Raw genomic sequence first — 23,516 nt, 5'->3', positions numbered from 1 at the left:
GAGGCCGCACTCGAAACCGCTCCGATCTTCAATCCGGAGCTGGCTCCGCAGATCGAGGACGGATGCCTAGACATCGCCTCGAGGGCTGCAACCTCTACGATGATAGAGCCGAACACTGACTTTGTCCGTCATAAAGCTCGTGACTCCGAGGCGCCGGATTCCTCGCCGGACTCCGAACCTCCCGCGCCCTCCCCGATCAAATCCGATTGGGCGCCGATCATGGAGTTCACCGCAGCGGACATCTTTCAACACTCACCTTTCAGCGACATCTTGAGTTTGCTAAAGTATCTCTCGTTATCAGGAGAGCCCTGGCCGGACTGCGGTCAGGACGGTTGGGATGCGGACAACGAAGAAATTCAAAGCCCACCCACCACCCACTTGGTAGCTGCTGTCGACGATTTAACCGACATGCTAGACTACGACTCCGAAGACATCGACGGTATGGACGACGATGCCGAAGACGACCAAGAACCAGCGCCTACTAGGCACTGGACAGCCACCTCATCATACGACATATACATGGTGGATATCCCAAAAGATGGGAATGGCGAAGGAACAGAAGAGGATGACCCCTCCAAAAAGCAGCCCACTCCGGGTTCGTCCAATTTGGACCGAATACTTGACCGCTTGTGCCAGATACACGTCACCCCCGAAAAGCCAGCTAACCACACCAATAGGGACTATTGGGTATTCAAGCAGGCAGGCAAGTTAATTGCCGAAAACAATGACAAGGGGCTGCATAGAGATGACGAGGAAGAGACCCGACCGCCGAACAATAGAGGACAGAAGGGCTTCCCTCCACAGGTGCGGACGGTGAACATGATATACACAACGCACATACCCAAAAGGGAGCGGAAGCGTGCACTCAGGGATGTCTACGCGATGGAGCCAGTTGCCCCGAAGTTCAATCCATGGTCCTCCTACCCGATCACTTTTGACCGAAGGGACCACCCCACCAGCATCCGCCACGGTGGATTCGCCACATTGGTTTTAGACCCCACCGTCGATGGGTTTCACCTCACCAGAGTCCTAATGGACGGCGGCAGCAGCCTGAACCTGCTTTATCAGGATACAGTGCGCAAAATGGGCATAGACCCCTCAAGGATTAAACCAACCAAGACGACCTTTAAAGGCGTCATACCAGGTGTAGAAGCCAATTGTACAGGCTCAATTACACTGGAAGTCGTCTTCGGATCCCCGGATAACTTCCGAAGCGAGGAGTTAATCTTCGACATAGTCCCGTTCCGCAGTGGCTATCATGCCCTGCTCGGACGTACCGCGTTCGCAAAGTTCAACGCGGTGCCGCACTACGCATACCTAAAGCTCAAGATGCCAGGCCCTCGAGGAGTCATCACGGTCAACGGAAACACTAAACGTTCTCTCCGCACGGAGGAACATACAGCGGCTCTCGCGGCAGAAGTGCAATGCAGCCTCTTAAGGCAATTCTCGAGTCCGGCCGTTAAGCGGCCGGACATAGCTAAGCACGCCCGGAGTAACTTACGACAAGACCATCTGGCACGTTCCGAGCACGCGTAGCAGTGCGGCCCCAACACCAGCCCCTGCGAAACGTCAAAACAGGTCCTTCGCGTACACCATTACGCTCTGAAGATACCATGGGCATGGGGAGAGGAGCACGACCACGACAAGCCCAGACTGCGGCTCAACCACACCAGGGGCTCTTCAGTGCATCGTTCTTTTTTTCTTCTTTTTACCTTTTATTTTGTACTCACAGGACTCCGTTTGTCAGAGGCCCTGTCCGGCAGCAGACCTGCCGAACTCACGATGCAACAGCCAGGGAAGAATACAGGCTACAACGAATATACAGGTGGTCTCCATTACGAGCATTTTTATACACCAATCCGCAGCCTACCCCTGGAGGGGGACATGTTTAACAGTCCCATCCCTTGCTTATTGCACTATTTGTATAGTTCTGCATTCATAGCAACACTTATTGAATAAAACAATGCAGCACCTTTTTGCTTATAATTGCATTTCTTTTTCATACATATGTTCATCTACGGCATGTTGCATCTGTACACTTTGGTACGGCTAATATACACCAGGGGCTTATGTTTCCCGCATTATGGTGTGATGAGTCCGAACACTTTCACAAGTGCGGCACCCCGAACTTATAGCACTATATGCATCGGCTCCAAATCATGTCTTGGGTCAATAGTTGGGTTTGCTCGGCTCCCATGTTTTGGTACCTTACGTTCTGTTATATCGGCTAAGGTAGCACTGGGAGAACCACTACAATTGCGCCCCAGTTGAGCTGGGTTAACGCCTCAGTGGAGAAAGCTAAAACTGATCGTCATGATGAGGCGAGAGCCGGTCGCTGTTCGAGAGGTTTTTTGCGAGTCCTTAAAGACTTATGCCGCTTAGAGCGAGGAGCCGGATACTGTCCGGCCCAGAAGTGGATAGCGCCCCAAATTCGGCCTTCCGAAGATTAGGGGCTTCGCCGAAATTTAAAATTATAGAATTCTATGGCTAAGTGAGAGTGTTCAAGCATTATAAGTCTGGTTGCCTTGTTCGCTATGTTGAGTGCCTCCCTAGATGGACCCAAAAATGGGAACAAGAGCGCTCAAGTTTATCCCGAACACCCCAACACTCGTGGCATGGGGGCTGAAGCCGACGACTTGCCATCTCTCAGATTTGATAAACAGCCGCACAGAAGGTAATATTTTAAATTAACAAGCATTGCTTAGCGCATATGAACTAAGTTTTCAGCGCAAAGGATAACAAAACGCGAGTCTACTCAATTATTACATCTTTGGGGCACTCACCCGCAATAATGCGGGCGCCCTTCAGCACACTCTTATAATACATCTCGGGCGTGCGATGCTCCTTGCCCTCTGGTGGCGGGTCCGTCACGAGCTTCTGGGCATCCATCTTACCCCAGTGCACCTTTGCACGGGCAAGGGCCCGACGAGCACCGTCAATGCAAGCGGAGTGCTTGATGACTTCAACCCACGGGCACGCATCCACCAGCCGCTGCACCAGGCCGAAGTAGCTCCCAGGCATGGCTTCCTTAGGCCACAGCCGAACTATGAGGCCCTTCATGGCCTGTTCGGCCGCTTGTGGAGCTCGACCAGCTGCTTCAGCTGGTTGCTAAGGGGCACCGGATGTCCGGGCTCAGCATATTGAGACCAGAAGACCTTCTCCGTCGAGCTCCCCTCCTCGGCCCGGTAGAATGCGGCAGCATCGGACACGCTGCGAGGAAGATCTGCGAACGCTCCTGGGGAGCTCCAAATTCGGGTAAGCAACAGGTAATTAACACTCACATGCTTACTTTGCATGAAAAATGCCTTACCCGCTGCTATTTTCTTCACCGCCTCAATCTCCTGGAGGGCCTTGTAGGCTTCGGCCTTAGCGGCTTTGGCACTCTCAAGAGCCGTTGCAAGCTCAGAATCTCGAGTCTTCGAGTCACGCTCCAAGCACTCATGGTTTTTCACGAGATCCTGGAGCTCTTGCTGTACCTCCGCCACCTGCGCCTCCTGCTTCTCTCGCTCAGTGCGCTCCGCGGCCGCATTGCATTCGGCTGCGGCCACCGCCTCCTTCAGGGTCGCCACCTCGTTAGTGGCCCCTGCAATACCCATGTTATCCTTGTCATTTTTCTTGCAACCAAATCCTTCTCTGTAAGGTACAATTTTAATAAGGTTTTACTCACCTTCTTTTTCCATGAGCTGCTTCTTGGCATGGCCGAGCTCGTTCTTGGACCACTCGAGGCTTTCCTTCAAAGTATTGACCTCCACAGTCAGTGCGGCGGAGGTCAGCAGCACAGCCTGCAATCCCATATTGACATATTTTTCATGACTCCTGCGTATATCTTTTTAAGAGATCCTCAGTCCGGCTTTTCTTTCCAAACACTGAACCGAGTATCAGGGGCTACTGTCTATGCGGTACCATTTTACATATATAGAAATTCTTACCTGAAAGCCTGTTAGAAGGCTGCTACAGGCTTCGGTCAGCCTGCTCTTGGCGAGCTGAACCTTCTGAATCACCGCACTCATAACAGTGCGGTGTTCCTCTTTGATGGAGGCACCGTTGAGCGCCTCCAGCAAATTATCCGGCACCTCCAGTTGGACGGAGGCAGCCGGCGTCACGGTCTTGCCCTTCTTGTGAAGGGGTCGCCCGCCGGACTTTGGATCCGCTGTGGGTTCCGGAGCTGAGTCCGGTGCAAAGTCCGGGAGGTTGTCCTGTGACACCTCCGGGGCCTCCTCCTCCTGGTGGGTCCCTTCCTGGGATCCCACCTCGGCATTGTCACATCCCTAGCTTCTGGTAATGCTCTAGGCTAGCTTCATCTGTGCATCATGTTTAAATTTTTGAAACTTGAACTGAGGAATTTAGAAGCCTCAAAAACTTAAATAAAAGAGGGGCAAAAACCCTAGAAATCTCATTCGTTGCTGCAAAATGCTCTCCTTAAATGTTTGATAATTTTTGGTAAGGGTTCTGGTCCCAACCAAAATATTGAACATTTTTAAGGAATTATTTTTGGGACTTTGGATTTAATTCATTAGCTATTTGAATTTGAATTATATTCATATAATTAGAATATAATTTCAAATACCCCTGAAATATTTTATAAGCTTTTGGAAAAGTCCATCTAGCAATATAAAATATTCAGAGGAGTTTTTGGCATTGTTTGAATTATTTTAAATTCAAAACAGTGGTAAAATAAATTAAATAAAACAAACAGAAAAAAATAAAACAGAGCAGAAGCCTACCTGTCGCTTACCTGCGCCTCACCTGTGCTGGCCCAGCCCACCCTGCCAGTCCACTTGGCGGCCCAGCCCACCAGGGGCACCGCCGTCTTCAACCTCTGCCTACTGGCAGAGGCGTGTCGACGCGCCGTGGCCGGGCCTCCACCTCCTGCTTCGCCGTGGCAGCCTCCCCGACATCCTCGCGACGCCACGGAGACACCCAGAGCCATCCCCTCGATCTCCCCACTCTCTCTGGACCCCTCCTCCTCCTCTGCTCTCCCTCCCTCTCGTCACCGAACGCACCTGAGAGCGCCGCTCGCCGTAGCCATGACCACCGGCCACCCCTCGCTCCCTCTCCACATTCCTGAGCCCCGTCCCGACCCCATGGAGCTGCACAACGAGGCACGCGACCAGAGGAGGCCCCAGTCGACCGGAGCATCGTCGTCTTCATCTCCGGTGCCCGGAGATCGCCGCCGTAAATTCGCGTCGTCCAGAGCTTCCCCGACCTCGTCGTCGACTCTGCTAGTCCCTACGTGAGCCACTCTTCTTTTCCCCCCTGGAATCCCCGTCGTTCCCCTCCCCTAGCTAGCTTCCCCACCTCGGCCGAGAGCTTCTCGCCGCCGGCCATGGCGTGGCCGTGGCCACAGCCACCACAGCTCGCTCCCGAGCCCACCATCGTGCTCAGCACGATCGCATGAACCCATAGACACCCACAACGCCTCCTGCCATGCTCCCTAACACCGACCCCGAGCTCGCCCGAGCTCCGGCCGCCGCCGAGGTCGACGCCGTGCTCAACTCCGGCCACCTCGCGGCCTCCCGCCCGTTCCTTTGGATGCGGAGGAGCAAGAGCTTCTCCCTAGTGCCCTCAGCGCGCCAAACGACCGCTCGTAGCGCCAAACCCGCCATCCACCCGAACTCCGGCCGCCGCTCACGAGCTCGCCGTTGTCGATACCGGCCATCACCGGCACGGCCACCACCACCGTTCGATGCGCACGAGTCCCAGCTCGCCGTAGAACCCAACCGCACCCTAAACTGTGCCCTATAGCGCGAACCCGATGCGTTTCCGCCGCTCCGTTGGTCGTCGCCGGCGAAACTCCGGCGGGAGCTGACGTGGCTCCGTCATTAGGAGCTAACCCAGCTGGTTAATCAACCTACAGACACTGACACTGGGCCCCACCCCTGGTCAAACCCCAGCCAGCGCTGGGTTTGACTGGGATTAGTCCCTGTGTCACTGACGTGTGGCCCCCACACGTCAGGTTTGACCTGGACCCGCCCTGTTGACCTGATGACGTCAGGGTGAGGTCATGCTGACGCAATATTCCTTTTCTGGGATTTAGTTTATTTTATAATAATCAGGAAATTCCAGAAATAGCTAAAACTTCTAAAATTCATAGAAATTCAACCGTAGCTCCAAATTAAATAATTTATATATGAAAAATTATCAGAAAAATTCAAGGAATCCATCTGTACCATTTCCATGCATGTTAGAACAACTTATCACTACTGTTTAGGACAAATGAAGTGAATGGCATTTAAATAATCACATATGGGGTTTGAATTTGAATCTTGTATTCAAACCAACCCCATTTAACTTGTTGCTAGATGCATTAGCCCAAAACACATTCATTTTGCCATGTCATAGCATGCATCATATTGTGCATTGCATTGATCATGTTTCTTCTGTGTTTGCCGATGTTGTTCCCCCTCGGTAGACGTTGTTCCGACGTTGTGATCGTTGACACTGATGAAGACTCAATGCTATCTTCAGAAGTGCCAGGCAAGCAAAACCCCCTTGTTCATTCCGATAAAATCCCCTCTCTCGCTCCTGCTCTCTTTTACTGCATTAGGACAACAACGACATATTTGATACTTGCTGCGGTAGCTGAACCCTTTATCCTTTGCATGACCTGTCATTGCCACAGTAAATAGATGAAACCCACTAGCATGAGTAGGAGTTGTTTGAGCCCTGATGTGCCTACTCATTCATGCTTGTTTGTCATGCCTGCTACTGCTTAGAGTTGAGTCGGATCTGATTCATCGGGGATGAATCAGAGGCGTGTGAACCTGTCCTACTGTGTGTGAGCTAAGTGTGTGAATACGATTTGGTAAAGGTAGTGGTGAGAGGCCATGTAGGAGTACATGGTGGGTTGTCTCATTGCAGCCGTCCTCAGGAACTGAGTTCTGTGTTTGTGATCCATGATTCAGCTACTACCACGCATTGGGCCCGAAACCAATGAACCCTCTCGGCTTCTTGATCACCCTTGTCCTCTGTCCAGGAGTTGCAAGTAGTTTCTGGTGTTTGTAGTATGCTGGAGGCCGTGGGCAGCGCTGACCGTAGGGGTGGGCTGTGATGCGGTAGGCACGTGGCACGGTGTACCGGGCGCCCGTTTGGTGTCTCGGGAACCCTTTTCACATCGTTTGGGGCTGTGAGCGAAACTCCGGCCGGATCTCCTCATGGATGGAACCCGAATAGGCGATAAACCTGGACTAGAGACTTGAGTGTTTAGGCAGGCCGTGGCCGACACCCACGTTGGGCTTCCGCTTGAAGGTTGCCGAGTACATGTCGTGTAAACGGCGGTAAGTGGTGAGAGCGTGTGTGAAGAAGTACACCCCTGCAGGGTTAATATGATCTATTCGAATAGCCGTGTCCGCGGAAAAGGACTTCTGGGTTGCTTATATCAGTTCATAGACAAGTGGAAGTGGATACTCTAAAATACGCAAGATAAGCGTGAGTGCTATGGATGGCGTTCTCGTAGGAAGACGAGAGCGGATCCATAGTGGTGTATTGATATGGTGAATATGTGGACTCGTGTGCGCCACCTCAAAAGAGTTACTTGCAGTCGTAGTTCAGGTTAGCCACCGAGTCAAAGCTGGCTTGCTGCAGTCAAACCCCACCATCCCTTTGTTGATAATGATGCATATGTAGTTAGTTCTGATGTAAGTCTTGCTGGGTACATTTGTACTCACGTTTGCCTATTTTATGTTTTGCAGAGAGACTTCGGTCTCACTAGTAGTTTCGCGTGGACTTCGACGTTTAGCTTGTTACCTCAGCTACGATCTTGTGCCCCGGCAGGATCTGGTAGATAGTCAGGCTTCTCAGCCTTTTCAGTTATAGATGTCTGTACCCAGACATGATAGCTTCCGCTTGTGCTTTGATTTGTATGCTCTGAATGTTGGGTCATGAGACCCCTGTTTGTAATATCTCGCTCCTCGGAGCCTATTGAATAAATACTTGAGTCGTAGAGTCATGTTGTGATGCCATGTTGTATTTGCACATATCGAGCATATTGTGTGTATGTTATTGAAATGCTTGGTATGTGTGGGATCTGACCATCTAGTTGTTTATCTTTAGTAGCCTCTCTTACCGGGAAATGTCTCCTAGTGTTTCCACCGAGCCATGGTAGCTTGCTACTGCTCCGGAACACTTAGGCTGGCCGGCATGTGTCCTCCTTCGTTCCTGTGTCTGTCCCTTCGGGGAAATGTCACGCGATGAATACCAGAGTCCTGTTAGCCTGCTACAGCCCGGTTCACCGGAGTCCTGCTAGCCCAGTGCTACAGCCTGGATTCACTCGTTGATGACCGACACGTTCGATGCTGGGTCATGGATGCCTGTCCCTGTAAGTCTGTGCCACTTTGGGTTTACGACTAGCCATGTCAGCCCGGGCTCCTTATCATATGGATGCTAGCGACACCGTCATATACGTGTGCCAAAAGGCGCAAACGGTCCCGGGCTAAGGTAAGGCGACACCCGTGGGAATACCGTGCGTGAGGCCGCAAAGTGATATGAGGTGTTACATGCTAGATCGATGTGGCATTGAGTCGGGGTCCTGACAGCGTTGGTATCAGAGCTTGACTGCCTGTAGGATTACCAAGCCAAACTGGTCGATGTTGAGTCTAGAAATTCTTTAGTTATATGTAGGGGAATTGATTGTGGGATGGAACGTAAGGCTCTTTTTACTCCTTATACCTCATGGCCTTCTGATCTGAGTCATCATCTTCTCTTCTACGGGGATTAAGAACTAGGCTATCTCTTCTTTCTATTAGGATCACGTGTTACTAATCAGTGGACTTATAAGATTGTTGGATTTAAGTCTCAGTTCAGTTCCTACTACTTTCGTATGTTAATTGTTGATCTCGAAACCTTGATATTGTGCTTTTGTGTGGTTATGCCACCATTTTTGTGAATGTCTCAAATCTTTTCTGAGCATTTACAGCCGTTATGCTGTCCGAGTCATCCCAGGTTTCTAAGTAGTCTGATGCATTTGCAAATCCTTTCTTCCCGTTTCAGTGTTCCCATGGGCCAGATTAACCACACTAATCAGTGAGTTGAGGTACTCCGTTACCTTGACATATATGTTGGAGATATTATTATGACCCTAGGTGTCTTAGAGGATCATCTAGTAATTTAGCCATGATTTGTGTTCCCAGTGTGATGATTCTGGCCATCATTCTCGAAAGCATCCTGTGATGCTACTTAGTAATAGGTATTCTGTTCCTGGGTTCTTGAACCCGAGATTCACTCTACCTACTTCATGTTGATAGTAATTGCTAGTGCCTTTAGGACATTAGTAACCTTTGCGATAGTCCTTGAAGTCCGTGGTATCTTCTTCTTCCAAATACCATGAACTACTTATGGCAGAAGTTCCTCGTTGAACTGAAATATCACAACAGGATTATTCTTGATGAGTTCTCCATTATATATTGTGGCTCTGCCAGTTCTACCTTTCTGCATGGGTTATCCGGAAGAAATATGTTGAACTTCGTTCGACATGCTAATCCATGCATCCACAACTCAGAAAATCATATGTTCTTTTGAGTTGTCCCATCTTAGTTGTTTCCGACCCTCGCCTATCAATTGATAGTCAAGAGTATGCGTGCATTCGTTCATCGATGCCTATTACCCTTGTGGTCCGCCAAGCCATTCTATTTCAGAATGAATAGGAGAAACAAACTCCAGAATCTCATCCATATCTAGGATTGGGTCAAAGCAATTGTATTCCGCAGATCAAAATGCCAATCCAGCTTCTGGTCTGTTCTACCTTGAAGTATTACCATCTTTATATCAGGAATATCATGAGAATTGCACACCATCTTATGAATTCTTGACGCAGTAATACTTCTGATCATCATTGATAATTTCTCGGTTTCCGTGTTATTGTAACCGGAATGCCAACAAATGAATCATGGCGTGTGAAATCAATACTGCTAGCAACTCCATTGCTTGGTAGTTAAATGGACGATAACCTCATTCTTAGCGTGTTGATTATTGAATCGTCACCCTAAGGTTGATTGTGCTACCTAGTCCTTATTTCTGGTGCACTCTCCGATCAGTGAGTTAGGATAGTGCCAATCCTTGCTTATTTGATCATATCGTCTTGCCCTGAAAAGTAAGATTGTTCTCGAGCTTAGTAACATACCGGTGGTTCATGATATTCCAAATTTCTTCTCGGAAGTATCACCAGGTTGTCGCCTGACCGCTATGTTGATCTCGTGATCAAGTTGGGTTCTTGTGAACCACCTTCTCTCCAAAAATCGGTGTTAGATATCCCTGAGCTAGTTGGTTAAGCTAGACAACAACTTGGAGAGTTGGAAGATAAAAGCTTTCCTGACTTAGTTCGTTCCAAAGGGATATTCTTGTGTAGGGTGTGCTGAAGAAAGATGATATCTTCATCGATTGGTCCTTGTGATCAGTTGCTGGACCTATTGTCTTATCAATCCTTTGATTTGAGTGTGGGCTATCGTCAAATCAAATCAGTACCAACGATGCTCGTAATGTTGTCTTATTCGTGGTTGATCCCTCGAGCATGCACCATTACATCTTTGGTCTGACCAATGCTATCACCGTGTTCACTTAACTATGGAATTCCTTTTAAAAGGAAACCTAGATGAATTGTTGTTGAGCCCATTGGCAACATCCTTATCTCCTCCATGATGTTGTTGAACATTAAGCTAGTGTTGGAAACTTTTGAAAGCATTTTCTTCATGCTAGCTCATGAAGTATTTGTTTGATGAAAGGAGTGACTTCCTCTTATACACGTGCATTTGGTGAAAGTTGCCGCCGTGGATTTGAGAAAGTTAGTTTTGCTTCCTCTGGAATCATCCCAAGTCAGTCATGCATATGTGCGAAGTATTCTGTGGTCTGGAGATTTGCAACCTCCAATCTATATGTATATCCTAGCACACCAAGCCACTGATTGACTCGTTCAAGGAAAAGAAGTCTATGCTTGGGATCTAATCCATGGACTTGCGTAAAGACTTCGATATCCTCGATGATGGCTCCCAACCAGAACTCGGTAGTGTTTTATTGTAAGACTACCATGTGGGCATGCTTGTCTGGAACAATGTGTTCACATGTTTGTAGCAGAACCAGCTCATGTTTTGGAGCTTACTATCGTAGCTCACTCCCCGAGAATCCCGTAACATTATCTCGTCGATTTGTGTTGCAAACTTTCATTTTTCTTTCTAGACTTGATGAGTCTGGGATATCCTGACACCAACCAGATCTGAATCTCAGGCAGATGTGATGGTTGGAACATTTCCCAAGAATTATAATATTGGTCTCTCAATAACCGGCAAGGTGGATGTCGTGGCCAACACACCCATCCGGTAGACCTATTATTATAGTATCTTGTTTGAGGAAGTTGGCCACCTCCCCATAGGGATTTCGTAGGATTACTCCCTAGTTGCCCCTATGGATTTCTGTGTTCCGAAGTCCGACCTTTTTACTTGATGTTCTAGATATTAAACCATATCTATGGGTGGATTACACTAGCACATCAAGGAGAACATTAGAAGCGGAGTGCTAAATGTCTCTCGGTCGATCATCCAGATTTTATTTGCTTGGCCTCGCTAAGGTGAAATCTGAGAAAGTGTTATCCTCCTTCGCATCCTCATCGTCCATCGCTATTCATCATGGTAGTAAGTTGTGTTGCCAGGATCCTTGACACGGATATTGGTAAAACCTTGATGAATGTGGAAATGCTCAAGTTCTTGAGAGCACGCACAAGCGCTACGTGTTATCCTCGGCACTAGCTGGGTTTGCTCTCAGTTCCCTCGGCAATGCTATGACCTACTCAAACAGTGAATTCACTCTCTATTGTTGGGCTCTTCCCTAGTTACCAGAATCATTCCCAGCATTTGCATTTTGTTCCCAGCTTGCACCGTCAATGTGCCATTCTACCATGGGTCTCTTCCATTTCCGGTGATAAGCAAATTCATCCATTACGTTGTCTTCAACAAGGTAATCCACATCATCCAAGTCCGAGTATGCCATTCTACCAACCCCCTCCAAATGATCGCTTGTGATTGCCTTAGGCTGGTATAAAGAGTTTCAATGATCTTTGAATCAAAGGTAATTCTTTTTGCCACTTAAGGCAATAATCTACGAATCACCCTCCTCCAGGATGTTTCGTCGTGGTATCATGGCAACTCAACTCCTCGCTACGTGGGCAATCGATTACCACCTTCTTAAGCGTGAAATTGTTGTCCACCTAGTGAACCCTCGTCATCCGTTTCTTCCACCCCTCTTGATGTGTATCTCGTGTCTCAACCCGAGAGATGGTTCTATGTCTCATTCCGTGAGTTGTTCGACCTTCGAGAAGATTGATCCTTCTAGAGTTTTCCTTTCCTCTTCTTGTCATGATTAGCTAGAGTTCTCAGAGCAAGAAATCAAGACAATGATGGTGATTGAATCAACGTTCATTTGAAGTGCAACCTGGATCGTGAAGATTATACTAGTTTGCGTATCCCCTTCATCTTACCCTACGCTTGAATCTCGAGACGAGATTCTTGTTAGTGGGGGTGAGTTGTCACATCCCTAGCTTCTGGTAATGCTCTAGGCTAGCTTCATCTGTGCATCATGTTTAAATTTTTGAAACTTGAAATGAGGAATTTAGAAGCCTCAAAAACTTAAATAAAAGAGGGGCAAAAACCCTAGAAATCTCATTCATTGCTCCAAAATGCTCTCCTTAAATGTTTGATAATTTTTGGTAAGGGTTCTGGTCCCAACCAAAATATTGAACATTTTTAAGGAATTATTTTTGGGACTTTGGATTTAATTCATTAGCTATTTGAATTTGAATTATATTCATATAATTAGAATATAATTTCAAATACCCCTGAAATATTTTATAAGCTTTTGGAAAAGTCCATCTAGCAATATAAAATATTCAGAGGAGTTTTTGGCGTTGTTTGAATTATTTTAAATTCAAAACAGTGGCAAAATAAATTAAATAAAACAAACAGAAAAAAATAAAACAGAGCAGAAGCCTACCTGTTGCTTACATGCGCCTCACCTATGCTGGCCCAGCCCACCCTGCCAGTCCACTTGGCGGCCCAGCCCACCAGGGGCACCGCCGTCTTCAACCTCTGCCTACTGGCAGAGGCGTGTCGACGCGCCGTGGCCGGGCCTCCACCTCCTGCTTCGCCGTGCCAGCCTCCCCGACATCCTCGCGACGCCACGGAGACACCCAGAGCCATCCCCTCGATCTCCCCACTCTCTCTGGACCCCCTCCTCCTCCTCTGCTCTCCCTCCCTCTCGTCACCGAACGCACCTGAGAGCGCCGCTCGCCGTAGCCATGACCACCGGCCACCCCTCGCTCCCTCTCCACATTCCTGAGCCCCGTCCCGACCCCATGGAACTGCACACCGAGGCATGCGACCAGAGGAGGCCCTAGTCGACCGGAGCATCGTCGTCTTCATCTCCGGTGCCCGGAGATCGCCGCCGTAAATTCGCGTCGTCCAGAGCTTCCCCGACCTCGTCGTCGACTCTGCTAGTCCCTACGTGAGCCACTCTTCTTTTCCCCCCTGGAATCCCCGTCGTTCCCCTCCCCTAGCTAGCTTCCCCACCTCGGCCGAGAGCTTCTCGCCGCCGGCCATGGCGTGGCCGTGGCCACAGCCACCGCAGCTCGCTCCCGAGCCCACCATCGTGCTCAACACGATCGCATGAACCCGTAGACACCCACAACGCCTCCTGCCGTGCTCCCTAACACCGACCCCGAGCTCGCCCGAGCTCCGGCCGCCGCCGAGGTCGACGCCGTGCTCAACTCCGGCCACCTCGCGGCCTCCCGCCCGTTCCTTTGGATGCGGAGGAGCAAGAGCTTCTCCCTAGTGCCCTCAGCGCGCCAAACCACCGCTCGTAGCGCCAAACCCGCCATCCACCCGAACTCCGGCCGCCGCTCACGAGCTCGCCGTCGTCGATACCGGCCATCACCGGCACGGCCACCACCACCGTTCGATGCGCACGAGTCCCAGCTCGCCGTAGAACCCAACCGCACCCTAAACTGTGCCCTGTAGCGCGAACCCGATGCGTTTCCGCCGCTCCGTTGGTCGTCGCCGGCGAAACTCCGGCGGGAGCTGACGTGGCTCCGTCATTAGGAGCTAACCCAGCTGGTTAATCAACCTACAGACACTGACACTGGGCCCCACCCCTGGTCAAACCCCAGCCAGCGCTGGGTTTGACCGGGATTAGTCCCTGTGTCACTGACGTGTGGCCCCCACACGTCAGGTTTGACCTGGACCCGCCCTGTTGACCTGATGACGTTAGGGTGAGGTCATGCTGACGCAATATTCCTTTTCTGGAATTTAGTTTATTTTATAATAATCAGGAAATTCCAGAAATAGCTAAAACTTCTAAAATTCATAGAAATTCAACCGTAGCTCCAAATTAAATAATTTATATATGAAAAATTATCAGAAAAATTCAAGGAATCCATCTGTACCATTTCCATGCATGTTAGAACAACTTATCACTACTGTTTAGGACAAATGAAGTGAATGGCATTTAAATAATCACATATGGGGTTTGAATTTGAATCTTGTATTCAAACCAACCCCATTTAACTTGTTGCTAGATGCATTAGCCCAAAACACATTCATTTTGCCATGTCATAGCATGCATCATATTGTGCGTTGCATTGATCGTGTTTCTTCTGTGTTTGCCGGTGTTGTTCCCCCTCGGTAGACGTTGTTCCGACGTTGTGATCGTTGACACTGATGAAGACTCAATGCTATCTTCAGAAGTGCCAGGCAAGCAAAACCCCCTTGTTCATTCCGATAAAATCCCCTCTCTCGCTCCTGCTCTCTTTTACTGCATTAGGACAACAACGACATATTTGATACTTGCTGCGGTAGCTGAACCCTTTATCCTTTGCATGACCTGTCATTGCCACAGTAAATAGATGAAACCCACTAGCATGAGTAGGAGTTGTTTGAGCCCTGATGTGCCTACTCATTCATGCTTGTTTGTCATGCCTGCTACTGCTTAGAGTTGAGTCGGATCTGATTCATCGGGGATGAATCAGAGGCGTGTGAACCTGTCCTACTGTGTGTGAGCTAAGTGTGTGAATACGATTTGGTAAAGGTAGCGGTGAGAGGCCATGTAGGAGTACATGGTGGGTTGTCTCATTGCAGCCGTCCTCAGGAACTGAGTTCTATGTTTGTGATCCATGATTCAGCTACTACCACGCATTGGCCCCGAAACCAATGGACCCTCTCGGCTTCTTGATCACCCTTGTCCTCTGTCCAGGAGTTGCAAGTAGTTTCTGGTGTTTGTAGTATGCTGGAGGCCGTGGGCAGCGCTGACCGTAGGGGTGGGCTGTGATGCGGTAGGCACGTGGCACGGTGTACCGGGCGCCCGTTTGGTGTCTCGGGAACCCTGTTCACATCGTTTGGGGCTGTGAGCGAAACTCCGGCCGGATCTCCTCATGGATGGAACCCGAATAGGCGATAAACCTGGACTAGAGACTTGAGTGTTTAGGCAGGCCGTGGCCGACACCCATGTTGGGCTTCCGCTAGAAGGTTGCCGAGTACATGTCGTGTAAACGGCGGTAAGTGGTGAGAGCGTGTGTGAGGAAGTACACCCCTGCAGGGTTAATATGATCTATTCGAATAGCTGTGTCCGCGGAAAAGGACTTCTGGGTTGCTTATATCAGTTCATAGACAAGTGGAAGTGGATACTCTAAAATACGCAAGATAAGCGTGAGTGCTATGGATGGCGTTCTCGTAGGGAGACGAGAGCGGATCCATAGTGGTGTATTGATATGGTGAATATGTGGACTCGTGTGCGCCACCTCAAAAGAGTTACTTGCAGTCGTAGTTCAGGTTAGCCACCGAGTCAAAGCTGGCTTGCTGCAGTCAAACCCCACCATCCCTTTGTTGATAATGATGCATATGTAGTTAGTTCTGATGTAAGTCTTGCTGGGTACATTTGTACTCACGTTTGCCTATTTTATGTTTTGCAGAGAGACTTCGGTCTCACTAGTAGTTTCGCGTGGACTTCGACGTTTAGCTTGTTACCTCAGCTACGATCTTGTGCCCCGGCAGGATCTGGTAGATAGTCAGGCTTCTCAGCCTTTTCAGTTATAGATGTCTGTACCCAGACATGATAGCTTCCGCTTGTGCTTTGATTTGTATGCTCTGAATGTTGGGTCATGAGACCCCTGTTTGTAATATCTCGCTCCTCGGAGCCTATTGAATAAATACTTGAGTCGTAGAGTCATGTTGTGATGCCATGTTGTATTTGCACATATCGAGCATATTGTGTGTATGTTATTGAAATGCTTGGTATGTGTGGGATCTGACCATCTAGTTGTTTATCTTTAGTAGCCTCTCTTACCGGGAAATGTCTCCTAGTGTTTCCACCGAGCCATGGTAGCTTGCTACTGCTCCGGAACACTTAGGCTGGCCGGCATGTGTCCTCCTTCGTTCCTGTGTCTGTCCCTTCGGGGAAATGTCACGCGATGAATACCGGAGTCCTGTTAGCCTGCTACAGCCCGGTTCACCGGAGTCCTGCTAGCCCAGTGCTACAGCCTGGATTCACTCGTTGATGACCGACACGTTCGATGCTGGGTCATGGATGCCTGTCCCTGTAAGTCTGTGCCACTTTGGGTTTACGACTAGCCATGTCAGCCCGGGCTCCTTATCATATGGATGCTAGCGACACCGTCATATACGTGTGCCAAAAGGCGCAAACGGTCCCGGGCTAAGGTAAGGCGACACCCGTGGGAATACCGTGCGTGAGGCCGCAAAGTGATATGAGGTGTTACATGCTAGATCGATGTGGCATTGAGTCGGGGTCCTGACAGGCATCGTCCACGGCACGGGGGGTGGAGGTAGTCGGAAGGGAATCCATATCCGACGCACCCAAGGACCCGCTCGACGAGACGGGAAGATCATCCTTGGGCGGACTGCAGGGTTGTATGCGGCATTAGAAAGACACTATGTGATGAAAGGGAAAAAACCTTGAAGTTATTCGGGAGTCCGGATACTTACGATCTCGCCAGGGGCTTGGCCGTTGGAGTCCAGTCCTCATCGTCGTCGCTGGCGTTGGAAGAGTAGTCCGGGGGAAGAGTTTTCCCCTTCTTGGACCCTTCGGCATCCCTTGTTGGGGAGGCCTTCCTTTTCTTCCCTCCCCCCGCTGGGGGAGAGGCTTTCCTCTTCTCCTCCTCGCCTTGGTGGGAGGAGTCGGCCTCGGATTCATCATCCGATAGCACCTGAAAACGGGAACTCTTCCGAGTCCCCGTGGCCTTCTTCTCCGGCACCACGTGGGGTGCTGGAGCCAGCAGCCCCGTTAGGCGGGCGTCCGCTGGGTCCTCTGGCAATGGGGCCGGACAGATAGTCCGTTCGGCCTTCGCCAGCCAGTCCTGTCAAAGGTAAAGGGAGTTTAGATCCCGCATAGAGTCAAACTATGGAAAACAAGTGGCAAAATCACTTACCTCGTCAGCTGGACGCTGCGAGCGGAATCCGCGATCTTCGGTAGCGGATGCGGGAGCCTCGGTGCCCTTGAACAGCACCTTCCAGACATCTTCGTACGTAGTGTCGAAGAGCCCGCTCAGGGTCTGGTGCTGCGCCGGATCGAACTCCCACATGTTGAAACCCCATCGTTGGCACGGGAGAATCCGGCGGATGAGCATGACCTGGACTACGTTGACAAGCTTAAGCTTCTTGTCCACCAGCTTCTGGATACAGGCTTGGAGTCCGGTCAGCTCCTCCGAATCCCCCCAGATCCAGCCACTTTCTTTCCAGGAGGTGAGCCATGTAGGGATGCCGGATCTGAATTCAGGGGCTGCTGCCCAATCCGGGTTGCGCGGCTCGGTGATGTAGAACCACCCCGATTGCCACCCCTTAATAGTTTCCATGAAGGTGCCCTCCAGCCACGTAACGTGGGACATCCTACCCACCATGGCGCCTCCGCACTCCGCTTGGCTGCCCTTCACAACCTTCGGCTTGACACTAAAGGTCTTGAGACACAAGCCGAAGTGGGGCTGGATGCAGAGGAAGGCCTCTTACACGATGATAAACGCCGAGATGTTGAGGATGAAATTTGGGGCCAGATCATGGAAATCTAGGCCGTAGTAGAACATGAGCCCCCAGACAAAGGGATGAAGTGGGAAGCCCAGTCTGCGGAGGAAATGGGGAAGAAATACTACCCTCTCATGGGGCCTGGGGGTGGGGATGAGCTCTCCCTCGTCGGGGAGCCTGTGCGCGATGTCGCTGGACAAATATCAGGCGTCGCGCAGCTTCTGGATCTGCCCCTCCATGATGGAGGAGGCCATCAACTTGCCTCCCACTCCGGACATAGTTGAAGAAGGTTGAGGTGAGAAGTGCGGACTTGGGCGCTGGAGCTCGAGTTCGCGGAGATGGATAAGCCAAGGAGGAAGAAGGCGCGGGTAAAAGGGTTGGATCTTTATCCCCTTATATGGGCGGACAAAAACATGTGTCCCCACCGGCCTGGTAAAACTCGCTTATCTCCCAAGCGTCACCATCAATGGCGCGGTTGGGTTACCCACATCCGTATTGATGGGAATCCCGGAATAAGGGTAACACGATATCTGCTTTGACAAGACGTGCCAAGGAAACCGCTTCGCTAAACGCGCTGAGGTGGAACAATAAAAACAATTCGAGTAAAGGCTTGGAAATGGTGTGATGTCACGCCACAGAATACGTCAACAGATTGATCTTGTGTAATATTATTCTCTCTATGGTTGTACGTGGAATTTATTTTTGCAGAGCCAGACACTCTCCTGGTGTTCACAATCTTCTATAAATTATTCGGAGGAAGAACCCGCCTTGCAATGCCGAAGACAATATGCGTGCCGGACTCGTCGTCATTGAAGCCTGGTTCAGGGGCTACTGAGGGAGTTCCGGACTAGGGGGTGTCCGGATAACCGAACTATCATCATCGGCCGGACTCCAAGACTATGAAGATACAAGATTGAAGACTTCGTCCCGTGTCCGGATGGGACTTTCCTTGGCGTGGAAGGCAAGCTTGGCGATATGGATATGTAGATCTCCTACCTTTGTTACCGACTCTGTGTAACCCTAGCCCTCTTCGGTGTCTATATAAATCGGATGGCTTTAGTCCATAGGACGAACAACAATCATACCATAGGCTAGCTTCTAGGGTTTAGCCTCCTTGATCTCGTGGTGGATCCATTCTTGTAACACACATCATCAATATTAATCAAGCAGGACGTAGGGTTTTACCTCCATAAAGAGGGCTCGAACCTGGGTAAAACATCGTGTCCCTTGTCTCCTGTTACCATCCGCCTAGACGCACACCTCGGGACCCCCTACCCGAGATCCGCTGGTTTTGACACTGACACCAGGCCTGCCAACCGCTTCTCCAGCAGCTCCTCAGGCAGCAGTGGAGGAACCGGAGGGTCTTGCGACTCCGTCAAGATCCACGCGACTCCAGAGACGAGCGGCGATAGCTACGAGCCTCCAAGCTCGCGAGGTGCCTGAAGCAGGGAGGCTGCATCAGGCCGTCGGCGCTGCTAATCTGGATGGGGTTGGTGCCGGCGCCTGCTGACCCACTGTTGATGATGGCGTCTCCTGCGGCAGCACGTGTAGTTATCGCTCCTTAGCACCTTTTGTTCCCTGTGAGGAATCGAAATGACACCCCATGGGGGTATGTAAGGCACCTACCGTGTTTTTGTGAATTGTGCATCCTTATCACGAAACGATGCGGGAGGCGCGTCCTGCCCCGGCTCAGTTCCCCCTTTCTTTCCTCACGAGGGCTTGGTGCTCTACGCCGATAGGTCCCGGTCCCCAGGCAAGCTTCAGCCATCGCTGGTATGCTAGCTCGCGATGCCGTGGTCAAGGCGAGGAGGTGAGCGGCCCAAGGTCCAGTAAGAGCCCATGAGTCGCGATGCTCATGAGGTTCCCTTTGGCGCTCAAGCAGCCTCCACTGGGAAAGAAAGGCAGGCAACATTGCCGTGACAGAGCCACAGTAGGTGCGGGTTTAGCGCTGAGTCGATCCAGTCTTGCGTGACTTATCTTCTAGGTTTGGAGTGGTTTCCGGTGAAGTGTCAGGCCTGTGCGGCGGCAGCTGATGTGTTGCTGGGTTAGGTCCTCGTGAGCTTCTTCCCTTCCTGGTCCGCGCGCTCGAAGATGTCGCAGACGGCCTTGGCCCCACGGCCGAGGCCGAGGCATGTGTCCTGTCTTCTGCAGCGCTGACGCATGTCCTCAGCCATGTCTACCTTCACGACCCCAACGTCGACCTCGACAGCCTGCTGGAGCCTGTGAGCGGCAACCTCGCCGCCGCTGCTGCTGAGGCCGTGAAAGGCCGAGCCGAAGCTTTGCTGGGGAGGTTCCGTGCCTTCAGCACCTTGCCCGGGCGCGATGCCGCCAGCTCCGCGGCCTCAGGAGGTGGAGCCGCCCAGCGTGATTCCACCACAGGTGGCGGCGCACTGGAAAGTGATCCCTTCGCGGCTTCTATCCTGTTTTAATTCCTACAACATGCACCATGCCTCGTGGAGGCGTTTAAACTTGCATTTGGCGTTGTGAAAACAATCTATGGCCTGTAATATTTGCTTTTGAATTCCTTAGGATTTGTGTTTCTCCTTCCTATTTGCTTGTGTTCTACGTCGGCAGAGCTCGGCCCCGCGCATACCTCAGCCGCCGTTAGCCCCGACCAGAAACCAGGACGGGACTAAGGAGTGAGGGGCTACGTGACCAGTTAGGCTCCTGAGTCGCGTTGCTGAGGAGTCCCCCTTGATGCGTGAACAACAAGTAGGAAAGGAGACATAGGAGTGGATTTATCGTTCTACGTCGGCAGGGCCCGGCCCGCGCATACCTCAGCCCCGACCGGAAACCAGGACGGGATTAACAAGTGAGGGGCTACGTGACCAGTTAGGCCCCTGAGTCGCGATGCTTAGGATCCCCTCTTGACGCTCAAATGGTCTTTGTACCTTGGCTCCGCTCAGGGAGTGGAGCGCGATGAACCAGGCCCGAGGGGCCTGGCTGGGTGGCATGCGCCAGGGCGTAGCCCGGATGTAGCCCCCGTGTCCAGTCCCCTCGCGTGGCGCTCCCGAGGGGAGGCGTTACGGTAGGGACGGACACTGATCTCTAAGCTCCCTGAGGTTGATGCGGCTGTGGGCCGCCCTTAGTTGTTTATCACCAGCACAAAAGCATAGCGCTTCCGTATGTGTACGGGCATAGCCGCTCCTCGGCAATGTCGTCAGCCAGCGCCGAGCATGGTGCTTCCACTGGTACGTGGGAGGGGGCCCGCCTCCGGGAGGAGCCCCCGGGGCGTGTACAGCCCTGCCCTAACACGTGGCTGGCACGGTAGGGCTTGACGAGGTGTATCTGGGCACCCGTGAGCCAGCACAGGACTCAAGGGGCCCTACCTCAAGGCGGGTTGCGCCTGGCTCTGGGCCTTGCTTGTGGTGTGCTCCTGCAAGATTGATTAGATGCCAACGCTCTACGTCCTCAGGTCCCAGCCCTCGAGCGAGCTCAGCTGTCGCTGGTATGCCAGGTCGCGATGCCGTGGACAAGGCAAGGAGGTGAGGGCTGGAGAGCCAGTAAGAGCCTGTGAGTCGCGATGCTCAGGTGCCCCCTTTTAACGTGCAAGCGGATAGCATGAAGGAAAAAAAAGGTGCCTTCAGAGGCATCAGGTAATAATCATGACGGGCCAAATACACGACCTAGATAGATGCGAGGGCGATACACACCACTGGGTCAGGCCCGAGCGGCTTGGGGATAATGCAGCCCAAGGGGTGCCCCCAACAAGGTAAGCAAAGAACACAAGCAAAACAGATAAATGCCGCAGGGACGGACCCACGTGACCTGGGAATGATGCAGCTCTGAGGGCACTCCCAGCTGAAAATGAAACTTTGAAAGATGTCACCTGATATGGTTGAAGTTGAAGGGATGCTGAAGTAGCTGACGACGCGGGATGCGGAAGCCGATCCTTATGAGCCCCTAGGACCCAGAGCCTCGGGAGACTCCGGGGGCGCAGGCGGCTCTTCAAGGACCATTTCCATCTCCGCCAGGACTGCGCAATGCCTGGCCTCCTGAGCCTCCGGGATGCTCCTCAGCAGGCGCTGATGAGCGGCGACCGCATTCGGCTGGCTGAATGTCATGCGAACGTAGCTGTGAGGTGGACCCTCACAATGCCCCACGCGCGAAGGCCAGAGGAGCTCCTGAGACATGGCTCGGTTGAGCCCTGGCACGTCTATGCAGACACGCAACCCGCCATCCTAGCCTGGATGGGGGGCTACAGCGGGTAGGCGGCGACTGCCGCGCATGACTCTTGACTCCTGTAGCTCCTGAGTGCTTCTCGCGATGAACTCCTGAGGGTTTGGTCCTCCTTGCCTCATATCTTCCTGAGGGAAACGCGCCTTGAAGCGCGCCTCCAAGTGGTGCCCCAGCGCCTCCCTCGCGACCTTGGCAACGTTGGTGGCTTTCCAAGAAAGAGCCCCCGAGCGCTGCCCGAGGAGGGTGCCGGGCATGCCTTCCTATGCGACAGAGGGTGGCACCCCCTGAATAGGCGCGAATCCTGACGCAACGCCTCCGGAGGTACCTTCCTCCTTATGGCTTGGGCCAGGCAAAGCCTTCTTCTTTTGAGGGACTGCCTCGGGAAGTCTCCCGCTCCTGTGATCTGGGTCTTCGATTGCCACGGCTTGAAAGGCACACTCAAGAGAACACACTGCATCCCTTTCCTCACAGGGTACTGTGATGACTCCACCACTTCCTGGCATCTTGAGAACATTGTAGCCATGGTGAGTCACTGCCATGAACTTGGCCAGGGCTGGGTACCCGAGGATGGCATTGTATGGCAGGCGAATGTGGGCGACGTCGAAGTCAATGAGCTCGGTATGGTAGTTGTTGCGCTTCCCAAAGGTGACTGGAAGGCGAACCTGCCCTATCGGAACAGTGGAACCATCAGTGACTCCTGAGAAAGGCTTGGTCGGCTGGAGCTGATCATATGGCACTTGGAGATTGTTGAATGTCTTGACGGACAGGACGTTGAGTCCTGCTCCGCCATTGATGAGGGTCCTGGTGACTTGCACATTGCTGATGACTGGGGAACAAAGCATTGGGAGGACTCCGGCCGTTGCTGCGCACTTGAGCTGATCCGCTGAGCTGAACGTGATAGCGCACACAGACTATCTGAGAGCACGCGTGGCCTCAAGCTTGGGGAGGATTGCATTCACCTCGCGAGAAAACTGCTTGAAGATGCACTATGAGGCTGGGGCCTAGGTGCCGCCCAGGATGCAAGCGATTGCGCGCGGCTCCTGGAAGCCCCCAGCCCCCTCGTCCTGATGCTGGTCTTCATTCCTCCTTGGTGGTGGTGGCAGAGGTGGGAGGCCTGCGTTGCCGTGCGGGCGATCCTCATGGGGCTGATCCCTCCAACCTCCCTCGCGAGGCTGGTCCTGCCAGCGGTTCTCGCGAGGTCGGTCACGCCACCCTTGGCGAGGGCCACGGTCTTCCCATCGTCCTCCACATCTTCCTCCTCCTCGGCCATAGCCCCGATCGTTGCGCTCGGGGCGTCGACCGATATGCCCATCTCGTACGGCCTTGAGCTCCTGGCAT

The sequence above is a fragment of the Triticum dicoccoides genome, chromosome 4B (assembly GCF_002162155.2).
Source record: "Triticum dicoccoides isolate Atlit2015 ecotype Zavitan chromosome 4B, WEW_v2.0, whole genome shotgun sequence".
Taxonomy (NCBI): Eukaryota; Viridiplantae; Streptophyta; class Magnoliopsida; order Poales; family Poaceae; genus Triticum; species Triticum dicoccoides.
The sequence above is the reverse complement of the archived record's forward strand: the minus strand, read 5'-3'. Positions refer to the sequence as shown.